The sequence below is a fragment of the Bos mutus genome, chromosome 11, assembly GCF_027580195.1.
Source record: "Bos mutus isolate GX-2022 chromosome 11, NWIPB_WYAK_1.1, whole genome shotgun sequence".
NCBI classification, from domain to species: domain Eukaryota; kingdom Metazoa; phylum Chordata; class Mammalia; order Artiodactyla; family Bovidae; genus Bos; species Bos mutus.
The window spans coordinates 62,817,547-62,826,945 of NC_091627.1; the positions used below are offsets into that span (position 1 = coordinate 62,817,547).

At 38.2% G+C, this 9,399-nt stretch overlaps 1 non-coding gene across 1 annotated transcript; it reads right to left on the bottom strand.

The window, feature by feature from the left end:
• Window positions 1-537: 537 nt before the first annotated feature.
• LOC138990030 (U6 spliceosomal RNA) lies at window positions 538-645 on the bottom strand. Its single transcript, XR_011466207.1, has one exon. It is a non-coding gene; the product is annotated as a U6 spliceosomal RNA (small nuclear RNA).
• Between the last annotated feature and the right edge of the window lie 8,754 nt (window positions 646-9,399).

Genomic DNA, 9,399 nt, shown 5'->3' on the forward strand with positions numbered 1-9,399 from the left:
AAACACAAATTTGATATTTTGCAGAGTACTTTTCTGGTCAGGCATCCTGTCATGTCAAGAAAGAAGACACAGGCACGGAAAGATACTGAACTAGTTGAAATTTGAAAACTTAAGTCTATCCTCCAACTAGTTGGTCTAATGATTTAGCCTCTTTAGACCTCAATTTTTATCATCTGAAAAAGTAGGAGACACTTAGATCCTTTCTAGCTCTTTAGAATTCTATAATTTCAATATTTTAAAAATCAATTTAGTTGAAATATAATTTACATATAATAAAAAGCATTTCAAGTATGCATTTCAAGTGTTTGACAAATTTATACTATAATCAAGTTATAGACCATTTCTATCACCCCAAAATGGAATTTCCATTTCCATTATAGTTCCCCCTCATGCCCCTCTGCAGCAAATCCCCCTGAATGAGGCAACCACTGGTATGCTATCTGTTACTATAGATTCAATTTTTCCTATTTCCAGATTTCATCTAGATGAAATGTTATAATATATACTCTTTCTAGTTTATTATTTTTTAGCATGGTAAAATACATAGAGGCATTCTTCATAAATCTGTGTCATCTTTGCACAGAGGTCATGCTAATCTTTCCTGTACAGTTCTAGTTTTAGTATACATGGTGCCAAAGTGGGCACAGTATGTAAAACACAGTATGTAAAGACTCCTTTCATACATGGGTTTGGTTTTTGTTTTTGCATGGTATAATATTTTTGTGATTTACTCCTGTTATTGCCTGTTCAAGATATTTTAAATGTATTTTTAAAAGCCAACAGTGTTTTTAGACTGGATACTTTTTTGAATACCACCATTCAAATATTAAAAAGTTAAATAAACTTGAGTGATTTCTTGATTTCACATAGGATCTGTTTATTAGCAAAGAAAAGGTTCCTGTGCTATTTATTTTCAGAATCAATTGCTTTCACAAGTGAAAATGTAATGGTGGTCCATATAAGGATGCGATCAGAGCAGGGCAACAGGGATAACACTATGGCAGCAGGTCATCACAAGCCATTGTGAGGAGAGCATTGGAGAGAGTGGTGGGGCAGCATGGGGGTGGTTAGGAGATTGGCTCATATGGGTGATTCAATACATGAGAAAATATATTTCAGATAATGGTAGCCAGACTGATCACCAACTGAGAAGGAAGAAACAAAAACAAAAAGGTAAAATGTTAGATGAATCCTGCAGTACTGAAATGGGTTTGGCATTACCAGTGTGAATTAACAGTTTATAATATAGGTGAATAGTACAGAAATAAATATGGAAGTAAAGTATATATTTATATTTCCTAGCTCTGACCACAGAGTGGGCCCAGAAGCAGAAATATCCCAGTAGAAATGAACACATCTAGGACCCAGACGTTGGTTTCTAAACACCACTCGTCACTAAAAGGAACCAGTCTTCCTTGAAGACTCTGATTCCAGAGTGGAACAGGGAACACACAAGTTGAGCTTGGAAGCTCTTATTGTGCTGAGAAGATGGAAGTCCTAAAAATAAATGATGGGGAGATGTCAAGAGGAAACAGTATCCAGCTTGATGGGGCTCCTGCTGGTCAAGTCTGGGATAATTTGAGCATCAAATTGATATTTATATAACTCATTGAGTTAAAAAGGATGCATGTTATAGACAAATGAATCAGATATGTGGATAAGAGACAGCTTTTTCTTATAGTAAGAGAGAAACAGAAAAATACCATTTGGCAACTATCATAGTAGTAGTTGACTGAAGGAAGAATAATCAGTGGGTTCCAATACTAATTGATAAAAATGTGATGAGTAACTAGATATTAGTATAGTTTCAAAGTATTTCCACATACAATACTTTTAATTACAAAGAAGAAAAATAACTTCATAATGGAGATTAGAAGATAAGATCTTACGCAAATGATCAAATTTAATAGCACCAATAAATTGCCACTGTGCCACTCAGTAGGATATGAGGGTTTACTGGACAAATACAAATCAAGGACAGTCTATAAAATTCCTTTGTTTTATAATCTTCAAAAATGTCAAGGGCATGAAACTCAAAGACTCAGGAACTGTCCCAGATTTAGAGAGTGTGATGAGACATGACAACTAAGTACAAGGCATGAATCTAGACTGGATCCTTTACAGGTAATATAAAAAATATAATTGGGACAATTTACAAAACTTGAATGCGGTCTCTGGGTGTATATGGGAATTCTCTGTGCTAATTTTTTTCTGTAAGTTCTGAATTATTTCAAAATAAACTTTTAAAAAGATTAAATCAATTGGTTTTAGAAATCATTTTTTATATTTACTATCTTGGCCAGAATTCCTTAGAACTATTTTTTTCCCTCTTTTTTTTTTTTTGTCAAGAATGCTTTTGGATCTGTTAGGATGTATCACTGCAGATGGTGATTGCAGCCATGAAATTAAAAGACGCTTACTCCTTGGAAGGAAAGTTATGACCAATCTAGATAGCATATTCAAAAGCAGAGACATTACTTTGCCAACAAAGGTCCGTCTAGTCAAGGCTATGGTTTTTCCAGTAGTCAAGTATGGATGTGAGAGTTGGACTGTGAAGAAAGCTGAGTGCCTAAGAATTGATGCTTTTGAACTGTGGTGTTGGAGACTATTGAGAGTCCCTCGGACTGCAAGGAGATCCAACCAGTCCATTTTAAAGGGGATCAGTCCTGGGTGTTCTTTGGAAGGAATGATGCTAAAGCTGAAGCTCCAGTACTTTGGCCACTTCATGCGAAGAGTTGACTCATTGGAAAAGACTCTGATGCTGGGAGGGATTGGGGACAGGAGGAAAAGGGGACGACAGAGGATGAGATGGCTGGATGGCATCACCGACTCGATGGACTTGAGTTTGAGTGAACTCCGGGAGTTGGTGATGGACAGGGAGGCCTGGCGTGCTGCGATTCATGAGGATGCAAAGAGTCGGACACGACTGAGCAACTGAACTGAACTGAACTGAACTGAGGATGTATTTGCTTGCAAGTAACAGGAAATCCAACTCAACTATCTGAAACAATTAAAAGAAAAAAAAAAAAAAAAAGCATGTTCTTACAAAATGTCCTGAAGTAGTTTAGCCAAAGACTTTCATTAAATTGAAGTCCATTTTTCAGTGTAGCAACTTTGTCCTCTCTTGGCTTTCTTCATGATTGCAACATGGTTTCAGCAATTCCAAGCTTCATGTTATGACATTACAAAATCCTGAGGTCTGAAAGGGCAGAAGAGTGCATCCCTTACTCACACCTATTTTTAAATAGCAGAGAAAATTTCCCAGAAATGCTACAACAGACTTTGCCTCACCTCTCATTATCCACAATCACATGCTCATTCTTAAATGAATCACTGGCAAGGGAAGTTGAATCACCATTACTAGCCTGGACTAATCAAAATTCACCTTCTGGGGCTAGTGAAGGGTTGGCTTCCCTTATAAGCATCTTACCACTTAACACTTGAGAAAATCTGGAATTCTATTAGCAAAGAAGGAAGGGAATGGCTGCTGGGTAAGCAACCCAACATTATCTGCCACACAATGCTTCTTAATTTGATTGAATAATCTTTAAAGATTTCTTTAGTGATCTCTCTTTTCCAGTTTTCTCACCTTCTGAGACGGCCCACAGTCTGTCTGTGGGGTATATATCTCTCTAAATAAACTTTTCACTTTACAATGGCCTGCTCTTGAATTCTTTTCTTCACAAAGTCAAGAACTCTCACCTGGTGGCTGATCCCAAGGACTCACTCAAAACCCCGGGACACGACCACCCTCTCATGTCCCATTTTTTCCTTCAACATAATGATTTCAAAATAAAATTGTTTTTTTTAAAATCAAAACTATGTAAAGAGTTATGCTCAGAGAAGCCTAGCTTTTCCTAACCTCTCCACCTTATTCCTGCGCTCCATAGATAATCAGTTTTGTCTTTTTTTTTTTTTTTTGGTTGATGTCTTCTGTTTCTTTTTGCAAAAATAAACATATTTATTGTTGAACTAATGTGGATATGTTGTTAAGTAAAACTGAGTATATTATTTAAAAATAGTCTATGAATTTCTTATTTCTATTTCCTAAACAAAAGACTCTTACTCTATACATTTCTTGCTTCTCTGCTCAATACACCCACATCAATTCACAGAAATAGGGCTTCCCTGGTAGCTCAGTGGTGAGTAGTCCACCTGCCAATGCAGGGGACATGGGTTTGATACCTGATCTGGGAGGATCCTAGATGCCTCAGGGCAACTAAGCCCATGAACCACAACTTTTGAGCCTGTGCTCTAGAGCCCGGGAGCTCTCCTGAGGCCATGTGCCACAACTACTGAAGCCCTGACAACTACTGGAGCCCATGCTCCAAAAGAGAAGCCACTGCCATGAGATGCCTGTGCATTGCAACTGGAGAGTAGTCCCCGCTCACCACACTAGAGACAAAATAAGAAAAAAGAAAAGCCTCTATCGCAGTGAAAATCAAGCACAGCCAAAAATAAATAAATAAAAACCAGATTAAAAAATTCATAATCTTTGCCCTTGTTATTGGTAATGGCTAGTCAGTACTCTAATGTGTTGAAAGTGAAAGTCGGTCCATGTCCGACTTTTTGTGACCCCAAGGACTATACAGTCCATGGAATTCTCCAGGCCAGAATACTGGAGAAGATAGCTCTAATTTGTTGGTGCCCTATTTATTCAACCAGTTTCCTGCTGATGGACATTTGAGTTGTTTTCACATTACTGTTATTGTGAATAAATAGTGCTATAATGACAAATTTTACTTTTGTATCGTTTTACATTTGTCAGGATGTAATTTCATAGTAATTTCCTACAAGTGGCATGGTTGGTTTAGTTGCTAGGTCATGTCCAACTCTTGAGACCCCATGAACTGTAGCCTGCCAGGCTCCTCTGTCGATGGGATTCTCCAGGCAAGAATACTGGAGTGGGTTGCCATTTCCTTCCCCAGGGAATCTTCCTGACCCAGGAATTGAATCCAGGTCCCTCACATTGCAGGCAGATTCTTTACTGACTGAGCTAGGAGGGAAGCCCAGAAGTGGCATTGCTGGGTCAAAGGATAAATGCACATGTATATTTGCTGCTGCTGCTGCTGCTAAGTCACTTCAGTCGTGTCCGACTCTGTGCGACCCCATAGACAGCAGCCTACCAGGCTCCCCCATCCCTGGGATTCTCCAGGCAAGAACACTGGAGTGGGTTGCCAGTTCCTTCTCCAATGCATGAAAGTGAAAAGTGAAAGTGAAGTCGCTCAGTCGTGTCCGACTCTTCTCGACCCCATGGACTTCAGCCTACCAGGCTCCTCCGTCCATGGGATTTTCCAGGCTGGAGTACTGGAGTGGGGTGCCATTGCCTAGACATTGCCAAATTCCCCTCCTTAAGGTAGTACCATTTTATCCTTTTCAATTTTTTTTTTTGTCATTTTGAAAGTTGAGAATTGGTACTTCAGTGTAGTTTTAAGCTGCGTTTCTCCTATAATACACTCAGCACCTTTTGTTTGTTTGAAGGCCATTCATATATCTTTTTTCTGTGAATTGTCTATTTTGTTCTGTTTTCATCAGTTTTTGTCTTTTATATTTTTATCTTGATTTTTAAATAAGTATTATATATTAGTGAGATTAGCCCTATGTAATAAAGCCTTTAATATTTTCTCCAAGTTGCAATCTTTCCTGACTTATTTATTCATTTTCTTTATGCCATGAAGTTATTTTAAAAAGTAGTCACCAGTCTCTTCTTTATTGCTTTCCCCACTCCAAGATTATAAAGGAATTCATACACATTTTTTCTACTTTTTTGATTTAATTATTTACAAATAGCTCTCTGATATTTTGAGATTCTATTCTAGTATATGATCAGGTACACTGTAAATCTGTCATTTTCAAAATATTCAGTTGTCCCAAGGCTTAATTTGTTAAAAGTCCATCTCTCCCAGTAGGTTTGAGATGCTACCTTTGTTATATACTCAAATTCTTTATTTTCTTGAACCTATTTCTAGATTCTAGTAGATCCACACCCAGCTTCAGTTGTAGAGACTTCATAGAGTGCTTTCACATCTGATAGGGCCAGTCTATTCTGCACACTACATTCCATTTCTTTTTCAAGATTCTCCTAGCTCTTCTTGCATATTTTTCTCCATATAAACTTCATTATCAATTCATCTAGTTCCATGAAAAAAATATTTTTATTGTAATTATACCAACTTTATATCTTATTGAGGGAAAATGAACAACTTTATAATATTGTAAATCTATCCATGAACAAAGGCTGCTTTTTGTATATGTTCAAGTAAAAAACAAACATTAATGAAATAGAAAACAAAAATACAATAGACAGAATTGTAGTTTAACAGGAAATGACCAGTCCATAATTATTCTTTAACAGAGCTTTTATAGTATTATCACAGGATATAATCAGGTTACATTTACCTCTGTCCAGGCCCTCTGTCTCTATAATGCACAGTTTAATACAGAAAATATGGGTTTCACTATGCCACATATTACACAAGTTTATGGAATGTTAGTGGTGCAGTGGTAATGAACCCGCCTGCCAATGCAGGTGGAGGGTTCCACCCCTGGGTTGGGAAGATCCTCTGGAGGAGAAAATGGCAACCCACTCCAGTATCCTTGCCAAGAAAAATTCCATGGACAGAGCAACCTGGCAGGTTATAGTTCACTGGGTTGCAAAGAGTCAGACATGACTGAATGACTAAGCACACACACACAAAGGATTTTGCAATATACATCATTTCTTTCTCCAAACTAAAAAAAAAAAAGAGAGAAATAGTTTGTCATCTTGCTAGCTAGTGGAGTTTTGACAAGAATCTTTTATAAACTGCTTTGCAAATTTGGGAAAATTTATGTATTTACAAAGTAACTGTATAGTCTTGCCAGCTGGGCTCTTAAAAAATGCTCTCTGTACTAAATTTTTAAAAATTTCATTATCTTGGAATGAGAAAACTTTTTTTCACATTAGCAAACATGGTCTGTAACTCACCTCATGCATTTCATAAGAGTCAGTCAGTTCAGTCACTCAGTCATGTCCGACTCTTTGTGACCCCATGAACCATAGCACGCCAGGCCTCTCTGTCCATCACCAACTGCTGGAGTTTACACAAACCCATGTCCATTGAGTTGGTGATGCCATCCAACCATCTCATCCATCTTTTGCCATCCCCTTCTCCTCCTGCCCTCAATCTTTCCCAGCATCAGGGTCTTTTCAAATGAGTCAGCTCTTTGCATCAGGTGGCCAAAGTATTGGAGTTTCAGCTTCAACATCAGTCCTTCCAATGAACACCCAGGACTGATCTCCTTTAGGATGGACTGGTTGGATTTCCTTGCAGTCCAAGGGACTCTCAAGAGTCTTCTCCAACACCACAGTTCAAAAGCATCAATTCAAATGTATTCTTTTTAATGGCTGAGTAATACTCCATTGTGTATATGTACCACAGCTTGAATCAGTTCTAATGAGGTGGATAAAACTGGAGCCTATTATACAGAGTGAAGTAAGCCAGAAAGAAAAACACCAATACCGTATACTAACGCATATATATGGAATTAAAAAGATGGTAACGACAACCCTGTATGCGAGACAGCAAAAGAGACACAGATGTATAGAACAGTCTTTTGGACTCTGTGAGGGGGGGGTGATTTGGGAGAATGGTATTAAAACATGTATAATATCATATAAGAAACGAATCGCCAGTCCAGGTTCGATGCAGGTTACAGGAAGCTTGGGGCTGGTGCACTGGGATGACCCAGAGGGATGGTACGGGGAGGGAGGTGGAAGGGGGGGTGGTCAGGATGGGGAACACATGTACACCCATGGCGGATACATGTTGATGTATGGCAAAATCAATACAATATTGTAAAGTAAAAAAAAAAAAAAAAAAAAACTGGAAAAAAACAAAACAAAAGCATTAATTCTTCGGCGCTCAGCCTTCTTCACAGTCCAACTCTCACATCCATACATGACTACTGGAAAAACCATAGCCTTGACTAGACGGACCTTTGTTGACAAAGTAATGTCTTTGCTTTTTAATATGCTGTCTAGGTTGGTCATGACTTTCCTTCCAAGGAGTAAGCGTCTTTTAATTTCATGGCTGTAATCACCATCTGCAGTGATTTTGGAGCCCTCAAAAATAAAGTCAGCCTCTGTATTGACCTTCAAACATTTTGGTTTGTGGGGGTGGGATTGAGGGTGAGGGAGAATGGGTCATAATCTTAAATTTCTTCATCCAATGGCTTTTTTTTCCCTAAAAGCTGGTTCTTTGAAAACCTGATAAAATATATTAGCCTCTGACAAGATTAAGGGAGAGAATGACTTCCCTGGCTGTCCAGTGATTAAGACTTCATCTTCCAATTCAGATGGTGAATTGGAAGATTCCTGGTTGGGGAGTCAGAATTTCACATGCCTTGGGGCCAAAAAACCAAAACATAAAACAGAATATTGTAACAAATTCAATAAAGACTTTTAAAAATGGTCTACATAAAAAAAAATCTTAAAAAAAGAGGGCAACAGGAAATGCTAATTAGAAATGAAATTCATGGGACTTCCCTGGTGGTTCAGAGATTAAGAATCTGCCTTGGAATGCAGAGGACATGGGTTCAATCCCTGGTTCAGGAAGATCCCACATGCTGTGGGGTAGCTAAGCCCAAGCACCACTGAGCCCACAGTCCTTAGAGCCTGTGTTCTGCAACAAGAGAAGCCACCGCAATGAGGAGCCCACACATCTCAACTAGAGAATAGCCCCCACTCACTGCAACTAGAGAAAGCTTGTGAGCACCAGTGAAGATCCAGTGTAGCCAAAAACAAATAAATATTTTTAAAAATTAAAAAAAAGAAATTTATGGAAAAACAGGTGAGGCCATGTGATTGTGTTCAAAGCAACAGAATTTGAGGCAAAGTCATGTAAGCCATTACCAGGCCTGCCCACACATAATCGTCTCCTCTATCCCCGTCCTGATAAGCATGGCTTCTGGGAAGCCTGTTTTAAAAAGTGTGGAGTCAGAAGATAGTAAGAGCCTGGGTCCTCAAATTACCAATTCAGGAAGCTTTCTGCTAATGAAGAATACGTATTTGAAATTTACTCAAATAACATGTAAACTTCTATTGTACTTGAGCCCTTTGGGGGGTTTGCAGTTAGAATTACCTTAAACCAGGATTCAGTGTGTAAAAAATTCAGCATCTCAAACTAGTGGGGCAAAGAATTCTAATATGCGTTATTTACCATCAGCATGGAAACTGGGAAATCATCTGAAAGAAACACAAAGTTGCATCCATACTTCACATATTACACCATGAAAACTTTCAAATGAATCAAATACTTAAATGGGAAAAATAAAATCATACACTTCCTACAAGGAAACACGGAGAATTTCTTTATAGCTTCTAAATGTGAAAGACCTTTCTACACATGACTCAGAATC